Source organism: Sturnira hondurensis, unplaced genomic scaffold, assembly GCF_014824575.4.
Source record: "Sturnira hondurensis isolate 20B ecotype Veracruz unplaced genomic scaffold, ASM1482457v3 Scaffold0008908, whole genome shotgun sequence".
Taxonomy (NCBI): domain Eukaryota; kingdom Metazoa; phylum Chordata; class Mammalia; order Chiroptera; family Phyllostomidae; genus Sturnira; species Sturnira hondurensis.
In genome coordinates, this window is record NW_028081539.1 from 947,772 (window position 1) to 969,306 (window position 21,535).

Genomic DNA, 21,535 nt, shown 5'->3' on the forward strand with positions numbered 1-21,535 from the left:
CAATACTAGTCTTTTGTTGGATATGTAGTCTGCACATAATGGTTTAAAGCTTTCCTCTTTTGTACACTGCATGTGTCAGAGTAATACTAGAGTTAACATTAATTCTACATTCAGGAAGACATTGTGTAGCATTAGTGTTCACTCTTTTTTAATGTTTGGCAGAATTCTCCAGTGAAATCATCTGGTCTAGAAATTTTTTTGAGAGTTTTTTTCTTTTAAAAAAAGATTTTATTTATTTTTAGAGAGAGTGGAAGGGAGGGAGAAATAGAGGGAGAGAAACATCAATGTGTGGTTGCCTCTCATGCACCCCTACCAGGGACCTGGCCTGCAACTCAGGCATGTGCCCTGGATGGGAATCTAACCCGAGACCCTTCAGTTCGCAGGCCGGTGCTTAATCCACTGAGCCACACCAGACAGGGCCTTTTTTTTTTGAGAGTTTTAAAATGATGAATTAAATTTCCTTAATAGTTGTAGAATAATTATATCCTTTTTGATGCATTTCATGTTGGGTGAGTTATGGTAGTTGGTGGGGGTTCTCCTGGGGGGAAAGAATTGGTTCATCTCATCCAAGTTTTCAAATTTATGTGTCTGTAGAGCTGTTGGTAGTAATTCCTATCATACTTTTGATGTCCCCAAGGGTCTGTAGTGATACTTCCTATTTAATTCTTGATATTGGTAATTTGTGTCTTCTCTCTGTCTCTCTGTCTCTCTCTCTCTCTCTCTCTTTGGTCAGTCTTTGCTGGAGGTTTATTAATTTTATATAGCCTTCCAAAGAACTAGCCCTTTGTTTTATTGATTTTCTCATTTCAATGCATATATTCCCCATGTATTTGATGAAATTAGACAGAAGAACTTAAAGAGAATGTTTATCCATCATTCATTATTATGGGATGAAGATGTGGAAAGTAAAATCCATTGGCAATTTATCCGAACAGAGCTCCATGAAGTAATGAGGAATTACCTTACCTGTCTCCAGAAATGGGGAGGTATTTTTAAAGACATTTGTGGCAACAAAAGGGCCAAGGATCTCAGAAAGCTTCTTGAAAGAATATAAAACTTGACATTTTTGAGCACCTAATGTGCTCAAAGAGCCTTGTGCACCAGGCTCTGTGCCAGTTTCTACCCATTCACTCATCTAACTCTCCTAAAACAAATGAACACAAAATTGAGGTGGTATCGTTCGTCTTGGCTTGTGAGGCTGGAGATGTTGTAAGCTGACCTCGATCATCAAGCAGTTCATGGTGGAGGTAGTGCAGAGTTTGTGCTTCCAATGCCTGCTCTTTCCTTTCACCTGCTCCTCCTCCATGAATTACAGCCACCAACACTAAGCGCCATCAAGTCTAGGGCATTCTCTTGCCTCTAATATTCATGATAATCTCAATTATTTAGCCAAATGTAAATGAATTATATATACTCCCATGAGAGCTTCTATATATTTTTATGAGAATTACTAACTTTAAAGGATAATCAAAACTCTTATTTTTTTTGAGCTTATCATGTCTCATTACAACCATATCCTTACAGATTATTAAGTATGAGAGTAATGTAGAAATAATGTTATGACACTTTACTTTTATTTGGAGTAACTCATATCATTTATATAAAGAAGAATAGTTATTTAACAACTCTTATGCAATACATCCTGTAGATGGAAAATGACATTTTAGTTTTGATGCGCATGATTTGAATTCCTGCTGAGAAGGTTGTTTAAGGCCACAGAAGTACTCAGAGCTAGAAATACAGCACAGGAACCTTTATTTCTAGCCCCGTGATCCACCTAGTTAAAACAGGGCTGGCTCATGCTATTCATAAAGCCTGGCATTCGTCACAAATAAATCTTGTTAAGTAAGAAAGGGGTAAAACTTAGACATTAGGAAAAACAATAATTTCTGTAACAAATGCCAACTAATCTTTCCTTTCAACTAAGTTTATAATATCAGCTCTTCATTTCTTAGAAGATAGGTTTTAGAAACAGTCTATAACTATTCATGATTATCTGTTGCCTTTGTTGAGATATGGAAGTTGCCTTTAGAGCTTATCTGGTAAAGGCCCAAGGACATCTCCTAAGATTAGACGCCAAAGAATTAAAGGTTACTATTAATTATGCAGGCCTCCATGCTAATGAGTATCCTCTGTGACACAAGGTGTTGCTTTAAATTTTATTAATTTGGGTGTTCAACATTGGTATTTTAACTCAGAAACTATATCTACTTTTTCAGAATTTTTACAATGGTTTGTAGAGATTATAATGCCCTCTAAATTTTTCTGTTCTTACTCCATTGACTTTCTAATTAATACCCTTCCCTTCTAATTTGCCCTGATTTCAAAGCAATCCTGAAAAATCACTATTTTTACTTTTTCTCTTTGCCTTTACTATTAGGTTATAATAAAAACTCACTTTATTCTTATTTATTTTGTTTGCTTATCTTATCTGTGTTACTACATAAAATATTTTGTTTTAAAGTTTTTAAAATATATTTTGTTGATTACGCTATTACAGTTGTCCCATTTCCCCCTTCATTCCCCTTGCTTTAGAGTTTTTAATTGCCAAATATTTATTGAGTACTTGCATATTTAACAATGTTTGATAAGAATTTTAGCACAGTATCCAGTACCTCATAAACCCTCAATAAAAACTATTTTATTATTATTAAAACATTAGTAGCATGAGCAGTAAAATAGAAATATCCATCAGAGACTCTGTCCTCAAGAACAGATCTTGAAATTTGGTGATGGAGGCGATAATGACATTTCAGAAGGAGCTAATGCACACACCAAGGCTACGTCTTGATGTATCTATGTCTGATGCTTTGGTGTACTTTCCTTTCACCTGCTCTCCTTGTCCTTGGTATGTAACTTGAAACTGAAAACAATTGGGAGAGTGCCTGTGTCAGTGTTGGCTCACACCATAATTCCTGGTGCGTGGGAAAATTCTGAGTCATGAACACAGACATTGACCAAGGAAACCTTGAAGATTTTGGGGCCAGTCAATATTATCCCTTGGAAGCACTCCAACTGTTTTTTGGTAAATAAGCCTTTCCTATCATCCTTATTCTAACTTCCTAAAGCCTTAGATGTGAAGGTTTTCCCTCATTTTCTCCACATACCCCCTAGTTGAGAATTTCCAATTCTATACTTTATTCATCTCATTCCTGTCAAAATTGCTTAAAGATGAGAGTTCTCATGGTCTCTGGACACCTACTTTTCAGGGGAATGTCCTAGGATTGTTCAGACATAGACAGTAGCAAAAGTATTATTCTTCACATTGATAATGTATGTTAAAGGCTTCTTTTTACCATAAGTAGTTTTTGTGTATTTGTGTGGTTTTCGTTTGAGGGCTTCTTTCTTGTTTTTCCTTGAAGCATTGAAGGGAAGGAATCATGAAGGAGGAACAGAAATTTGTGTTTTATTTTTGTAAAAATCAGAGTTGCTTTAATGCTTTTTGCAGTAGTGTATTTTTTTGACTATTTAAAGCCACCAGGGAGAATACCTAGGTATTCTTGTGTCTCCTGCTGCTTTCTTGAGTTCTCAAAGACTTGTGAACAGCTACTTAAAGAAAGTTGCCTTTTCTCTCTGAGTCACTGAGGGAGCCCACTGAGCGCACCACACTATGGGCATTTCAAATAACTTTCTAATTTCTTTCTGAGTGTTCAGCAGTTTTTGACCCAAAAAAGCCTGACTCCCACGCTCCACACTCCCTATTCACCTAGTCTCATCCTATGGGACTTTTTTTCTTTGTTTCCCCAGACAAAAAAAGTCCTCGAAGGGAAATGGTTTGCAGATGTGGAAGAGGTGAAACAAACAAAAAATGGCAGAAGCAGTAAAAGGCATCAAAATCAATGAGTTCAAAAACTGTTTTGAGCAGTAGAAAAACTGTCTTGATACGTGTGTTGCATCAAATGGAGAATAAGTACTTTGAAGGTGATTGAAGTTTAAATATGTAAGAATAAATACACAATTTTTATAAATAAATTCCATTTTTGGGATCCCCCAATAGTAAGAAAGTGGCATAGATGACACAAAAACACAAGCATCTGATGACACAGCCATTGAGTGCAATTGTCCCAAGTTTGCAAATCAAGAAATTGATGTACAGATTATTAGAAGTTTTGTTTTAGTTGTATGATAACTATTAACTGTTAACAACTATTAACTGTCAGGCTGGAATTTAATACAAAGTCACCTGACTTCTAAACCTAGTGGTTATAAACTACCATACTGGTTGGAAATAGTTCAAACTTATCACAAGATAAATTGTTTTTTTTCTGACAATTATGCAAAGTGAAAACTTGATCAAGAAGTTAAAACATACATAAAACGATCTTAAAGATCCTGAGTAGACTGATCAGATAGAATTTTTTGGTCATTAGTATATAAAAACAAAGATGATTTCAGTCTAGAAAGACATTGAATATTTTCTGTTAGGCATACCTGCCCTAAGTATTTAATATTTTTACATTATAAAAGATATTTTAAAGAATTCCAACTTCTGATAATGGATTGATAATACATAGAAATACAATAGATTCCTTCTATATTGATCATAGATCCTTGAAATCTTGCTAAGCTCACATAGTAATTCTAGAATGTTCTTTGTAGATTATGTATATTACCTGTTTCTTCTAGGCTGAGATTTGGTAAGTTGTATATTAAAGGAAATTTTCCGTTTTTATAGGTTATCACATTTATGGGCATAAATTTATTCTAGTTGTATTAATTATGTATTGCTATGTGTTGAACAAACACAAAAAGTGTCTGGCAGCTTTGGCTAGAAACAAATGATACTGGTGTATTTAATGGTCTTAGAGTTTGCAAACTGGAAACAAAGCTAGGCAAAAACCCAGAAGTGTTTTGAAGAAAAATAAGCGAGTTCTTGCAGTAAGAAGTATATTCTCAACTTTAGGGTTGTTCCAGGACAGTTATCAATCAGATGCTAGGTGTTATTGTTGCTGGATACCAGGTGTTCTGGAGAATGGGTGCCAGGAGGTCTGGTGATGTCAGATGGTCTGGATACCTGAGGCCGACAGTTGGTAATCAGAGGGTTATCTGGAGACCTGGTGCATGTCTAGCTATTGACACGCAAGGAACTGATGTACATCCAGGCATTGGTGCAGGACTGGGAAGTTCAAAGGTTAAGTTCCCAGGCTAGTAAAAACAAAAATAGAATCATTTCCTCATTCCTCAACCTGCTTGATTTTAGTAGTTTAGCAGCCTCACTAAAGTGACACTATTTTATTTTTTCATTCTATTCCTCATATGTAAGAAATTACCACCAACTTTGTGACTTAGAACACAGTTTCTGTAAATTGAGTCTGGGTCCTCGCTGGGCCTTCTGCTTTGGGTTTTACAAGGCTGCAATCAAGTTGTGGATCAGGACTGGATTCTCAGCAGAGGCTTGGCCAGGGAAGGATTTGCTTCCAAGATTAGTCAGGTTGTTGTTGATAGAATTTATTTCCTTGTTATTAAAAGATTCAAGGAAGTTTTTTCCCCTTGGAAGCCAACAATAGATTTAGAGAGACTTTAGCAAAATAGTTACTATATTTTATGTAATCATGGCCTTTATTAATCACATACATTCCATTGCCTTTACCACATTTCATTGGTTAGAAGCAAGTCATAAGTCCCACTTGCATTCACAGGGTGGGGGATCATTCTGAGACACGAACACTAAGATGTGGGGATTGTGGAGGATATGGAGGTCACCCTCCACAATAAGATTTTCCTGTTAAAATGTTACTATCTGTAAAATCTATGGTGATGTCACCTTTCTCATTTCAAATAGTGCTAATTTATGTATTCTCTCTAATAAGTCTGCCTAGAGTTTTATCAATTTTATTGATCTTCCCAATGAACCAGCATTTTTGTATCATAAGTTTTCTTTATTATTTTTTTCTTTTCTTTTTTTTAAGTCTGAGGTAATATACTTTGTGTTTACCCCCTAGTATAGTCCCTTACTAGGGAAATACAGTAAGAGCAATGGAAGAACAACTTACCAACAAAATAATAGCGATTTAGTTAACAATCTAATGTTGTAAGTTCTCAGCACATTAAATGGTAAATAAACACATTAACATTAAATGAGAATTATAAAGAAAAGTAGTTAAGTAGATTATTACCAACAAAATTAATCTTGACAACAGTTTGGAATTCTATCCCACACTGGAAGAATGTGCCAACACCTCAGTGGAATTTGAGAAGCAGTGTCTATTCCAACTCTAAGCCCTGTCTTTGTTCTTAAGAACCAGTTCAGTAGGGAATGGAATTAGTCAGTTCCCAGTTCACAGGCTTTGATATTAGTTCTCCAAGGTGAATGGGTTCTGTCTGACCAAGGCTGTTTGTGTAAACTCAGACACTAAGTGAATTTTGCAGGGGGACCTGAACGATCATCTCAGCTGGTGGCATTTTTGTGTCCACTTCATTTTTGGAAGTAGTGGATCAATCTGTTGGGCTATTGTCTGGCATAAGAGGTTTTCGCCAGCGAGGTGTGTGAGCCTTGTCCCGTAATGTCTGAGTTGTGTGGGTAAGCAGAAGGATCCTGTTGGGCTCCTTCTCAGAGCATCTCTGGTGACGTTCTTCCTCTGTGTTCCTAGATCTTGACCCAATCTCTTAGAAGCATTTGATGAAAGCAATCTGATTGTCCTTAGGGTTTCTTAACACCATGATAATTTTTCTTTTTTGTATTGTTTTCCAGCTTTCTCAAATCTCCAGAAAGATCAGATTTGCTTATTTCTTGTTATTTCTTCTTATTTCATAGGGTGGGGTCTTGAACAGAGAGCTACTGTTGTCTTGGGAGCTTGCGGCCTGGCATGCTAGTATGGAAAAGCATTCTGATTGCTCAACCTGAAAGTTCCTTTGTTTTCTATTTAATCAATTTATGCTTTAATTTTTACTATTTTATTTTTTATGCTGAATTTATATTTCACTTGATCTTTCATTTTTCAATTAGCAATAATCACACCTCAGATAAACTTCATTGGATATGATACTGCCACTGCATAAATCTCATTCTCTAGTTTCTTACGGTAAAAGCTGAAGTCATTGTTTCGAGATGTTTATTCTTTTTAATTTAGGCATTTAGTACTATAAATGTTCCCCTAAATCTGTCTTCTGTGTCATCTCACAGATTTTGGTATACTTATAGTAAGCATCTTCCTCACCTTTCTTGTCTCAAAAATAGTTTGTACTACAAAGCTTAATAGTGCATGCCCTTGACCTCAGCACAACCCTCCCAAGTACATCATGGCTACTAGGCCCATAAAGGCAAATCTTTATTTAAGGTAAATATTTAGGGTAATTTTTCAGAGACTTCCTTGACCATCTCTCTCCCTTCCTCCCTCCCTCTCTCTCTCTCTCTCTTTCACACACACACACACACACACACTCACAGACAGTATCAACTGGATGTGTTCATGTATACATCCTAATAAACCAATCCTAATTGAATCAATAGGATGTTTGTGTGTATAAATCCTATAAATCCTGTAAATTCTAATACAGAATGCAAACAACTCTGAGTTTATGCTAGTATGTTATCAGGACATTGTTACAAAACAATTTATTGAATTTACTTGTAACCTGGTTGGCATGAACACCCAACTATATTTACATATTAATATGTTCACTGTGTATTATAATAATGGCTTTATCAAATATTTAGTAATATTGAATTTATTTTTTATTTATACATAGTATTAATTTTGGGGATTGAATAACCAATAATGCCAATTTATTTGAATCTCCATATGAAATGCCCCAAGACACAACATTATTCCCTAAAAGGTTATTGGAAATATGTATGCACTTACATTTGAACATTTATGGAAATTACATTTTAAGAGTGAGTCATGAATATGTTGGTGTGGAGCAGCTGATCACGTTACATCTTATATTAGGCTACGAGGGTGTCTGCTGTTGTCTAGCAAGCTAGCCCCCTGGTTGGAGTTCCTGGATGCCCCCGTTATTAACCTTTGGGTGGGGTCCCTGCTGTACTCTCACTGTTTCTGCCGTTCTCACATTCCTGGAATCCTGAACAAGTTTACAGCTTATGAGGAAATGTTCTTGCCTCCAGGCTGACAGTGCACCTGCCCAATAGACTGGAGGCTCAGGCTCCTGCTCCTGTCAAAAAGTTTTTCTCACTTTTCAGGTTTGAAGCTGAGGTTCTCCTTAGTAAAATCAACACACATGTTTCTGTCATTGATTTGTTTCATGGATTTAATTAACATTTAGTTAGCACCTGCTATATAGCAGGCATTCTCCAAGGTGCTGGGTATTAAGAAATCAAGACAAGGATTATTTTCATAGATAAGACAAGGGACCAAATACAAAATCTACATCAAAATTATGTAGCAATACCTTAAGAGAGAATTAAGCCTATGTTAAAAGCAAGGAAATCCTGAAAATAACTACATATAATCACAACTTTTATGTTGGAGGATAAAACCAGCACCATTGTGTCATAAATGTTTAAAATTTAATACCATTGATTTCTTAGAAGGAAGCACACACTGGAGAGGAGACCACATTGCCTTGTGTGTCCACCATACCCAGGGTCCTGTTCGGAGAAAAATTTCTATGTCCGAAGCTTCATTTCGTAAAAAACAGCTAGAAGTGTTTGTGTGCTGATGGGTTCATTATGCTTTCATATCACGTGACTCCTGCTTCTATGAGCCAGTTGATTTAGTTGAAGGGATTAATCTTGAACCAGATTGAAAGCTCAAGTACTGGCCATTAGCCTTTGAAGTGGTCTGTTACTAAACTTTGCCCAATAAAGATGGTCAGTGTTCAGTGGTGACAGGCTCACAAAGCAAATCTCTGGAATTTTTGGAGGCAAACTTAAAAAAGAGAGCAGAAGCCAAAAGACCCTTTGAGACTACAGCAGTCATAAGGCACTAACAGCCTTAAAACAGACACCCTGAAGCAGAGAGAATAGTGTTGGAAGACACAGCAGTTGTAGAAGCAGAGAAGATCAGTCCAGTCACAAGTTGGGCTGGTGTCCTTGTCATTGGAAGCAACAGAAGTTGACTACTGAACAGGCTTCTGCAGATATTGTTGGGCGTGAGAGCTACTGTCAGTCTTCTGAAGATATTGTGTGTCTTGAATAAATTGTAGTTCAAGCTGCCTGACTGAATAGTTACTAAGATACAACCTTACTTCCCTTATGTATCATTAAACCTACAATAACTAAGATAATTTGAAAATGCCATGGTTTTTTGAGACCCCAACAGATTAACTACTAAGGGCATCTATATATTGTAAATAAATTTTATTACAGCAAATATGTTTCTATTATCATGTTTTTTTCTTTATTTTTCTTTTTCTAATTTTATTTTTCAATTACAGTTTACATTCAATATTATTTAAAATTAGTTTCAGGTGCAGTCAAGTCTTTATTACTTTTCTTTCTTTTTTTTAATTGTTGTTCAAATACAGTTGTCTCCATTTTCTCCCCACCACTCACCTCTGCCCCACCTACCCCCACATCCCACTCTCCATCCTTCTCCCCTTTGGCTTTGTCCATGGGTCCTTTATACATGTTTCATGATGACCCTTCCCTTAATTTTTCCCATTAAGTCCCTCCTCCTTTCCCTCTGGTTACTGTCAGTTTGTTCTTTATTTCAATGTCTCTAGTTATATTTTGCTTGCTTGTTTGTTTTGTTGATTAGGTTCCACTTATAGGTGAAATCATATGGTATTTGTCTTTTACTGCCTGGCTTATTTCACTTAGCATAATGCTCTCCAGTTCCATCCATGCTGTTGCAAAGGGTAGGAGCTCCTTCTTTTTTTCTGCTGCATAGTATTCCATTGTGTAAATGTACCATAGTTTCTTGATCTACTCATTTACTGATGGGCACTTAGGTTGCTTCCAGCACTTGGCTATTGTAAATTGTGCTGCTATGAACATTGGGGTGTATAGGTTCTTTTGAATTAGTGTTTCAGGATTTTTAGAGTATAATCCCAGCAGTGGAATTGCTAGATCAAAAGGCAGTTCCATTTTTAGTTGTCTGAGGAAATTCCATACTGTTTTCCGCAGTGGCTGTACCAGTCTGCAACCCCACAAATAGTGTACTAGGGTTCCCTTTTCTCCACAACCTCTCCAATACTTGTTTGTTCTTGTTTGTTGCTTTGTTTATGATGGTTATTCTGACCAGTGTGAAATGGTGTCTCATTGTGATTTTAATTTGCATCTCTCTGATGGCTAGTGATGCTGAGCACGTTTTCATATGTCTCTGGGCCCTTTGTAGGACCTCCTTGGAGTGTCTGTTCAGGTTCTCTGCTCATTTTTTAATTGGATGGTTTGTCTTCCTGGAGTGATATTATCATTTTAAAATTTTTAAAAATTTTTTGCCCTGGCTGGCATAGCTCAGTGGATTGAGTGTGGGCCTGCGAACCGCACGATCGCAGTTTGATTCCCAGTCAGGGCACATGCCTGGGTTGCAGGCCAGTTCCCAGCAGGGGACTCACAAGAGGCAACCATACATTGATACTTCTCTCCTTCTCTCTTTCCCTTCCCCTCTAAAGACAAATAAATAAAATCTTTATTTTTTAATTTTTTTAAAATATATTTTATTGATTATACCATTACAGTTGTTCTATTCCCCCCCTTCAATCCCCTCCACCCGCACCCTCCCTCCTCCACCATTCTCCCCCCCTTAGTTTATAACCACGTGTCTCAAGTTCTTTGGATTCTATATTTCCCCCACTATTCTCGCCCTCCCCCCCTATCTATTTTCTACCTACCATCTATGCTATTTTCTGTGCCTTCTCCCCCCTTCTCCCCCTCCCACTCCCCTGTTTCTAACCCTCCATGTGTTCTTCATTTCTATGGTTCCACTCCTGATCTAGCTGTCCTCTTGGTTTGCTTTTGTTTTAGGTGTGGTTGTTAATAACTGTGTGTTTGCTGTCCTTTCACTGTTCATATTTTTCATCTTCTTTTTCTTATATAAGTCCCTTTAGCATTTCATATAATAAGGGCTTGGTGATGATGAACTCCTTGAACTTGACCTTATCTGAGAAGCACTTTATCTGTCCTTCCATTCTAAATGAAAGTTTTGCTGGATAAAGCAATCTTGGCTGTAGGTCTTTGGATTTCATGACTTGGAATACTTCTTTCCAGCCCCTTCTTGCCTGTAAGGTCTCTTTTGAGAAATCCGCTGACAGTCTGATGGGTACTCCTTTGTAGGTGACTGTCCCCTTATCCCTTGATGCTTCTAGGATTCTCTCCTTCATTTTGGTCTTGGCTAATGTAATTATGATGTGCCTTGGTGTGTTCCTTCTTGGGTCCAACTTCTTTGGCACTCTCTGAGCTTCCTGGATTTCCTGGAAGTCTATTTCCTTTGCCAGACTGGGGAAGTTCTCCTTTATTATTTGTTCAAATACGTTTTCCACTCGTGGCTGTTTCTTTCCCCCTTCTGGTACCCCTATAATTCGGATGTTGGAACGTTTAAAGATGTCCTGGAGGTTCCTAAGCCTCTCCTCATTTTTTTGAATTCTCATTTCTTCATTCCTTTCTGGTGGGATGTTTTGTTCTTCCTTCTGGTCCATTCCATTGATTTGAGTCCCAGTTTCCTTTCCATCACTATTGGTTTCCTGTGCATCTCCCTTCATTTCAATTAGTTTAGCCTTCATATGTTCCTCTAATTTGTGACTATGTTCCTCTAATTTGTGACTTTGTTCCTCTAATTTATGACTATAATCTACCAGTTCTGTGAGCATCCTGATAAATAGTGTCCTGAATTGTGCTTCTGAGAGGCTGGCAATTTCTTGGTTGCTGAGAGTTATTGTCTCTTGGACTTTGAGTTCTTCTTGTGCCATCTTTCGGGTTGTTCGTGCCTGTTCCATAGCAGGATCAGAGCCCTAAAGTGTTCACTAGAACAGGGCAACTAAGTTGCTGGGTTGTGACATTGTATGTGGGGGCGGGGTCAAAGAGGGACAATGGCTCTCACTGGTATTGCAGGGCAACTAAGTCGCTGGGTTGTGACGTTGTATGTGGGGGCGGGGTCAAAGAGGGACTATGGCGTCCTGTCTGCCCCCTGCCGCCACGGCCCTTACCGGTGCCGCAGTTGCTGCTGTTACCGGGCCCACTCGTTTCGTCCCACTGCACTCGAGTGTGCCACCGCCATCAGCCCTCGCTCCCTGGGGCCTGCGTGGTCTGTCTCACTGTGCGTGAATATGCGCCCGCGGTCTGCTCCGCACCCCAACTGGTTCCCGTCTGCCTGGGCGCCTGAGTCCAGGGCCCTGTCCTGCCCGACCCTGCTCGCTGCTGGCTCCGCCCCTCTTACCGTCCCGTTGAATGGTTAGATGTAGTTGGACTTCCGTATAATTCAATTTTCTGTCCTTTGGTTGTGTCTTTGTTTCTCCAAACCTTTGTTGTATTCAAACTTGGTTGTGGGAGAAGGCACAGTGTTTCCAACTATGCCTCCTTCTTGGCGGAAGTCCTCAAATAAATAAAATCTTTAAAAAAATAAATGAAATTTTAATTGTTGTTCAAGTACAGTTTTCTTTCTTTTACCCCATCCCAGCCCACCTATCCAGCCCTCTATCATTTTTTTAAAGTGACATTTAATGTAGCCATAAATGAGTCTTACTTGCATAAATATCTTTTCTATGAGCAATATTTGAGATCTAACAGTATTTATTGATGTTATTTGTATGTTTAGCTAAGGCTATTAATTCATTTCAGTTTACCTCTAATTCAATGGGAATGTAAAAGTAGTGCGTATGTTCCAACTCACATTATTTCAATTCAAATAACTGAAAGTGAATGGAGTAAATTAAGAAAGTTAAAAGATATTATCTGAAGTCATTCAACTCTGATTTTCAATAGAACAAATTCAATTTGTTTGTCTGAGTATGTTTCCTGTTAATAATACAAGAAACATAACTAACACTGACATGGTGAATATGGCAATAAATCATGTGCCTTTAAGGCTATATTAGTTAACCCAAATTTATAGAATTATTTTCTTCTTCTTTTCAACTATTCTACATCTACTTTTTAAATTTTAGATTTTCCTGCTTCCTTCTAAAAAAAAGTCCACCTGCAGCAAACACAGTCAGGAGCTCAAAAATTGATACTTAAGCAAAGTCTAAAGAGGTTTATTCACAAAGAAGGGCCCAAATTCCTCAGCTGTAGAATATTCCTTCTCTTTATGCAATCTTGAGACCCTTAGGGTATTTTCCCTCCTTTTCCCACAGTTTCCCTACTTAGCATTCACCGAAGGTAACTTTTCTTCATGCTAGATTAATTTCCAACCTAAAAAATTTCCCTCGCTTTTATTGGGTGGGGAAGGGGAGGAAAAAGGAGTTAAACTTTGAGCATATGCTTATCATTAATGCATTTTATTTCCAGAGAGAACTATTTTTTTCTGCCAAAAATAATTTAAAAATAATTGCATTTCATGATCTCTGACAATTTATTTCTGTACACACCACTTTGAGTATTTCTGTGTTGGAATAATGAGAGTGGCAAGACTGTTTTTATTGGTAAAGGTAGAGTCACAAAATATGGTTCTTTGTTCACTGGTTTACGTACTTTGTGCTGAAACGTAACCATGTAGCAGTTTCACAACACATTGTAGCAACCAAGAGTTCAGTATACAAATACGATTTGGGGTAACCACAAAGAATCATTGTTTAAAATATGTCATGCTTTCATTAAAGTTAAACCACACAGTTCATCCAAAATCTCCTATTCCTCTGTGTCTCCGCTATTGTATCAGGTTGTGTTGATTTTGCACTGAAGTCAAAAGTAGAAGCAGAAGAAGACAATGGATTGTTTTGCCAGAATAAGATGGGTATGCTATAAATTGAGTGCATGTTATATTTGCTTGTTTAAAAATGAGCACATAGAAATACAGGATAAAAAATGAGTAAGAGCCAATATCCTTTCCTCTCTAACTGAAAAATGTGAATTAAAGTAAGATTCTTTTCGATTCCATAAGTAACAAAGTGTGAGAGTAGTACTAGAATAGAGAGGTTTTTATTTTTTAAAGATTTTATTTATTTATTTTTACAGGGGGAAAGGGGAAGAGAAAGAGTGGGAGAGAAACATCAATGTGCGGTTGCTTCTCGTGTGCCCTGTACTGGGGCCCTGGCCCACAACCCACGCATGTGCCCTGACTGGGAATCACATCAATGACCCTGTGGTTTACAGGCCGGCACTTAATCCACTGAGCCACACCAGCCCTGGCAGAATGTAGAGGTTTTTAAACTTCAGTTTAAATTTTGTGGTTTTTTCTTATGGATCTATTGTTTATCCTAGCTCTTCCACTCGATTGTGTGACCCTAAGCGACTTATTGTATGATTCAGTTTCCTCCTATGCAAAGTGGGGGCAATAATGTTAAATTTACTTCCTGAAAGGGTGGTAATAAGAATTAAATGAGTTTAACCCTTAAAAGGGTTAGCTGTTTACCACCCCTTCTCCTTCTTTTGCTTTTCTCCTTCACTTTATTTTTATTTCATCCTCATAGACTTAACAGATGTTAGTTCCTGTGCACTGTGCTTAAATATGTGCATGATGAGATGGTGTCTGAATAAAGACACAGTTTGCACTAGGGATGAGATTATCTTCTATTCTGATGGACATTTTGTCTGTTAGAGCCACATTAGACTGACCACAAGGCCTCTCTTTTATTCTTCCAAAGGCACTCTGAGCCAGTTATTCCTTGACCTTTATTTATGCTACTTATCTCTAGCTCTAGGACCTGCATTAGTTGGTTAGGGCTGCTGTAACAAAGTACCTCAGATTGGGCAGCTCACACCAGAAATTTATTTTGTCAGTTCAGGCTAGAAGTCTGAGATCAGAATGTTGTTGGGGTGGTTTCTTCTGAGGCCCCTCTTTTGGGCTTGCAAGTGGCCTGACCACCTTCTTGCTGTGTCCTCACATGGACTTTCCTTTGGGTGTATATATCACAGGTGTTTCTTTGCGTGTCCAAAATTTCTCTTATTATAATGACACCAGTCAGGTTGGATAAGAGCCTATCTATAAGATCTCATTTAAACTCACTTACCTTTTCAAAGGTTCTCTCTCTAGGTACAGTCACATTCCAAGGTACTGGGGGTTAAAGCTTCAGCACATAAATTTTGGGAGGATACAATTCAGTCCAAAATAAGGGTGGAAAGCCTCCCCATGAGTTTCTCCCATATACTCTCTTCTCATTTCTCATTGGACAAAATTATGTTATGGGACCATACTTAAACCAATCCCTGGCCAAAGAAACAGGGTTGTAATTATTGGCATAGGCTTCTCAGGGTTACCATGAGAACTGAGAATGGGATAACACCTCCTTGGTTCCTGTGGTAGAAAGAAGTAGATACTACATGAACTGAAGGCCCTCAAACAAGGAAGTAGCTGAGGACTGTAAGGAAGGCAGGCAATTTGTATCCATGGCCGAATGAGCTTGTGGTTTATTGGTGATTTAGGCTGGTTTAAAGGGTTGGAAGCAGAGATGATGATGAGTATGCTAAGCACAAGTGGAGTGTAGGAAATAAAGCCAGACACTTGGGTGCCTTTTAGAATGTCAGGTTAAAGGGAGCAATTAAGAGAGAAGCTAGTATATGAGAGAGAATGGTAATGGATAACCAGAGATAAAATGAGGTGGAGAGAATTTGAAAAGGTGGCTCAAGAAATAGTTCCTCACATCCTGAGTTTACAATATAGGTGGAATACTCAGAACTTTTATTTCTTTATTTATAAAATGATGATGGTAAATTATTTTACAGATTTAGAGGATTAAATATAATGCATTAAGTGACAGGAGTTATTAAACTATAAAGTATTATATGGATATTAGAAATTATTGTTATGTAAAATTACAGTATTTATTCTACTACTTAAAACAATTTAAAAAAATTCTCACCTGAGGACATGTTTATTGATTTGGAGGGGTAGGGGGAGAGAGAGAGAGAGAGAGATTGACTTGGGAGAGATACATTGATTGGCTATCTCCTGTACATGCCCCAAAGGAGGGATTGAACCTGTGACTTGGGTATGTGCCCTGACTGGGGGTTGAATCTTCAACATTTTGACGTATGAGTGGACACTCCAACCAACTGAGCAACCTGGCCAGGGCCTTATTCTACCACTTTTGACTCGTTTGTGTCCAGCACAACATGGGAGGAGAAATTAGTTCAGTAAACATTTAACAGAATTAATGTAATCTGTCATATGTTTCATTTTTACTCATAAAGGAATAATTTGCATGGTAATTATCAGATAATATGGTATCTCTGGATTTAAAAAAAGCCCTGTTTGAAATGTTTATCTCTAAGTTTCAGTCTGGTCTGTTCTGGTGTATCCCTTTCCTTGGTGAACATGCAGTTGTCTCCCTGGGCACGCAGGTGGGTGTGCATGTGCTCATGCAAATGATTTTGGATAAGTTGAGTTGTATTGCTGAAATAAATATTATTACTAGTAAGTATTTATGGTGGAGAGATATTTTATCTGAATGCATTTAGAAATATAGAGCTCTCTACAATGAGGCTGGCATACTGTATATTTTAAAGTGTTTACTCAATTTAATAGATTTTGCATAAGAAATAAAATATTCATAGTTCCATTTTATACTTTGTTTCCTCTAGAAAATTGAGAGAAACACTGATGATTTAAAAAAGGATGATATTTTGAGAACTGCCTTTATTCTTAAGTTACCAGAAACTTGCTCTGGCTGGTGTAGCTCAGCGGATTGAGCGCGGGCCTGTGAATCAGACGATCGCGGTTCGATTCCCAGTCAGGGCACATGCCTGGGTTGCAGGTCAGTTCCTGGCAGGGGCCAGTTCCCAACAGGGGATGCACGAGAAGCAACCATACATTGATGTTTCTCTTCCTCTCTCCTTCCCTTCCCCTCTAAAGATAAATAAATAGATATTTTTAAAAAAGATAAACAAATAGCTAATAAGCACATGAAAAGCTTTAGTTTTTTCTTGTCTGGGAAATTCTTTATCTGCCCTTCAATTCTAGATGATATCTTTGTTGGGTATCTTGGCAGTCTTGGCTGTAGGTATCTGCTTTTGTGACTTTGAATATTTCTTGCTGATCCCTTCTAGCCTGCAAAGTTTCTCTTGAGAAATCATCTGACAGTCTTATAGGAACTACCCAGTAGGTAACTAACTTCTTTTCTCTTGTTGCATTTAAAATTCTCTTTTTATCTTTAACCTTTGACACTTTAATTATGATGCTCTTGGAGTGGGCATCTATGCATCCATCTTGTTTGGGACTCTTTGTGCTTTCTGGACTTGCCTGTCTATTTCCTTCACCAAATTAGTGAAGTTTTGTTTCATTATTTTTTCAATAGATTTCCAATTTCTTGCTCTTTCTCTTCTCTTTCTGGCACCTCTATGGTGTGAATGTTGGACTGCTTGAAGTAACCCCAGAGGCTGCTTACGCTATCCTTGTCGTTTTGGATTCTTATTCTGGTTGGTTGTTCTTTGCTTCCTTATGTTCCAAATCAGTGATTTGATTCTTGGTTTCATCCACACTACTGTTGTTCCCTGTAAGTGTTTCTTTATTTCAATTTCTTTTGTTTCTGAGTGGATATTCTTTATGCTGTTGAGGTTCTCACTAAGTTCCCTGAGCTTCCTTATAACCAGTATTTTTAACTCTGCATCTGATAGAATGCTTATCTCCACTTGTTTGATTCTGTTTCATGAGTTTTGATTTTTCTGTTATTTGGACTGTGTTTCTTTGTTTCCTCATTTTGGAAGCCTCCCTGTATTTGTTTCTGTGTATTAGGTAGAGCTGTTTTGACTCCATGTCTTTGTAGCATATTCTAACATAGTAGGTGTCCTGTAGGGTCCAGCAGCACAGCACCCCCTATCACCCAAGCTGGGTACTTGAGGTGTACCTTTCATATTGGCTGAGTATACCTTGCTCTTGTACTTGAGCCTTGATTGCTGTTGGCAGATCAATGGGAGGAATTTACTCAGAACAGCCAGCTATAAGGATTGACTGTGACCACTGACACCAGCCTCCTTCCTCCATGGAGGATCAGCTGTGCAGGGGCAGAGTGGCAATACTCTGACGTGGTTGTAGCTGTCCACTGGGTGCACAGGCACTGGAATTTCCCAGGTGGTGTAGGCCAAGGTCATCCCCAACCTGTGTTCTTCCCAGGGCCACCCTGCATGAGCTATAAAGCAATATGAGGTAGCTGCTACCTGTGCTGGGCCTGGAGATTCCCAAGTGAAGCCATGCTATGAATTTACTCTGGATGGTGCTAGTGCAAGGACCGGGGCCACTTAGCAAGAGGTACAGGGGCTGGGGACTCACTGAAGCCAGCTGTTGCTTGTTTGATAGGATTTAGAAAGGTGTGAAATATTAGCCAAGATCAGCCATTTATATGGAAAAATCACTGTTAAAGGTTTTGGTGGGCCCATAAATTGAGCGGTCCAGAGTTTCAGGGGATCTCCAGGGCAGGGCAAGCAATGTTAGCCAGGTTGATGGAGTCTGAGATATGGAACTCACCTCTCAGCTCTATAGCTCTGTGCAGTAAAGGTTCAGAAAAGGCCTAATGGCCTCTGCCTGCCCTTCTGTGTGGGAGAAAGCTGTCCCCAGCTCCCACCTTGATGCCTGGTGCTTCAGTACCTCCCTGTGTGCTACTGATGCCTTTTAAGGTGCTATTCTGGTACTAGAGCCCAGAGGGAGTGAATCTGAGTAAGTCATGCGTGTGTTTTTTAAGGGAAAGTGCTTGGGACTCCAGAAGTTTCTTCCACTGACTCAGTCCTCTTTGGTGTTTACAGCCACAGTTATGGGGACTTTTCTTCCTGGCACTGGAACCATGGGCTGGGGGCCTGGTATAGGGCTGGAATTCTCCACTTCTGAGATATCCCTCCCAAATCCACCACATAGAGTTTCACTCCACTCCAAATAGAGTTTCTGTATTGATACAAAATTATAGAAGATATTTAAACTTATATGAAATGCAAAGCAAAAACATACATATAAAAGGCAAATACAACTTGAGATACCTAGAATGAGGATAAAAGGGCACATATATTTAGAAAAAAAAGAATATAACTTTTTCATCTTGATGCAAAAATGACACAAATTTTACCTTGTTGGACAACTTAACAAAAAAAATAACACTCCCTCTATAACTTCCCTCTGAGGGCAGAAAAATGTGTCTAGAAAGTGAATCTTCTCAAGTCAATCACATAAGACTACCTGTCAAACATAGCAATTAGCTTGGTGATGCCTATGACACTGTCTACCAAAAGAGAGCAGCTTGAACATAAAAATAGTTTTGTGCCTTAGGGAGAAATGCTGTTTCTTTCCTTGTGATATGCATCTGCAGACTCATCTCTATCCCAAATACTCATTCAGTTTGATTGTACTGCTTTCTATTCTGTATGCTTTAGATGTCTGCTGAGTGCCTACTCATGTGCAATGTGCACAAAAATTCAACAGTGGGAAGGTAAGGTTTCTGGTTCTCTGAAAACTTTCCTTGGGAGAGGTGAGTGGAGACACCCACAGTTACATAATGAAAAAAACTGCAAATGACTGAAAGTCATAGTAGATCTTCAGATAGGAAATAATTTCATGGCAGTTTGCTTCTGCATTAACTAGAGCAACACATTCGAAGCCTGGAAAATTAAAAAATCATCTTCAAGGATCCTACTTTTAGAATTTGATTCAGTAATTTGAATGCATGACTGAGAACTCTGTATTTTTAAAAATCTTCTGAGGAGTTTCTGATAATCATCCAGATAGTAACCACTGGACGAGAGGAGGCAAAGAGGACCTGCTGCAATCTGCCTTGACACACTGACATCATACACATTTCTGTTAATACCAGTCATCAGGGAAGTTTGAAAAGGCACAGTTTTACTGGCAATAAAAATAAAGAAATGACATCACCCATATATTTATTCTCTCTCCAATTTTTCCTCCCATATACAAGCATTCACCCCTGAGAAGCCTGTGACTGACTGTGGATGCAATGCTACGGCCCTTCTTTAACTGTGATCTGATGACATTGGATGTCTAGAGGAAAGGAATGGACATGCCAATAACACTGGTTTCTCCTTATGTTCAGTGCTCAGGATTCATAGTGACTTCTTCCCTTAGTTCTCGTTACTGAAGCATGTCTGTGCCTGTCTGTACCTGACTGAGCTGTCTTCCCCAGGGCTGCTACCTCATAAGTAGAAGCTCAGTTTTTATTGGGGGATGTGCTCTATGAGGCACTAAAAAAGCACAAGTTTTAATTTAAGGGATGGGAGCAATCAGTCGCTCTCCGGTAGATCTTCACCATTTCTCATTCCCTAACAGTATTCCTTCCATGGTGTCTACTCTGAACAACCCTTATTCAGTTGGTGAGAACAAGAAGGGTCAACGGGGCAAGAAAACCTGCAGTGCTCCAAAAAAGATAAAAATCCGATCCTTTGATTATCTTGCTCAAAATTTTTCATTGGCTCTTCATTGTCCTCAGAATAAATTGCAAACTATGCAAACACAACATCTAAAGGCCTTCAATATCATGACTACACTAGAGATGCAGTACACATTAAACATTCTCTCTGTTTTCTTAGATTTCCAGGTCTTGTTTTTTGGGCGTGGTAGTGGGGAACATGTCACTAGTACTAGTGGATAAGCTGTGGGTATAAGTGATGTGTATTGCCTATAGGCTGAAATATTCAAGACACCTTTCCCTGCTAAGGTGACCAGGAAAGCCAGATGTGCCAACTGTTACAGCTATGAGATGCTGGGTCTCCATCATCCTAGATCCCTGGGTAGCTGTGCACATGTCATCACTGGTAGCTTGCCTCCAGCTTACACTGGATACATATATGAATGAGAGATAACTATCATTGCATCAAATCACTATTTTGGCATTTAGTTGTTAACTGAATATAACCTAGATAATCCTGAATAATATGTAGAACTTGCCTATGTTTCTCACTTCATCTTCTTCTGCTATTCTCTTTACACTTGAGGCTGCACAGCCAAACTGAATTTCCGGTTCTTTGAATGTGCGTCCCTCTGACCCGTTTTACATGCTGCTGTCTTTCTAGAAGGCTTTTCCAGTTTTTCTTCATTTGTCTAACTTTCCACTTTCCTTTTCTCAGTCAGGACATTGTTTCCTCCTGGAAACCTCTTTTTGATCTTATGAGGTTTCATCACATACAGTGGGTTTATTGTAGAATTAGATGCATTTTCTAGGTAGGTGCCCTTTCTCTAGCTACTTGAATTTCCCCTGTAGTTACCACACCATAAAGTAATTCCCTGTTTAGGTATCCATGTGTTCCTTTGGGCTATATACAAGTGTGTACAGATACCAGATATGTATTGACTGCCATTGTATTTCTAACATAAAGAATAGTATCAGCCACATGGTAAATCTCAATAAAGATTTTTTGAATATTTATTGAGAATGAAAGGTATGTACTCTAGAAACTTAAAAAAATCACTTTGGCTGATTATGCATTATGATCTCCTACTAGCCAATTCTGGAACAATGGCCAACATTTATTATATGAAGTACATGAAATCATATATATCACTTATTTCTCTGTAGACATAAAAGAGTTAGATTAAAAATAAAA

The 21,535-nt window shown here is 38.4% G+C and overlaps 1 pseudogene; it reads right to left on the reverse strand.

Moving 5' to 3' along the window:
• Positions 1-6,919: 6,919 nt before the first annotated feature.
• Positions 6,920-7,003, reverse strand: LOC118993841 (uncharacterized; annotated as a pseudogene).
• Positions 7,004-21,535: the final 14,532 nt, after the last annotated feature.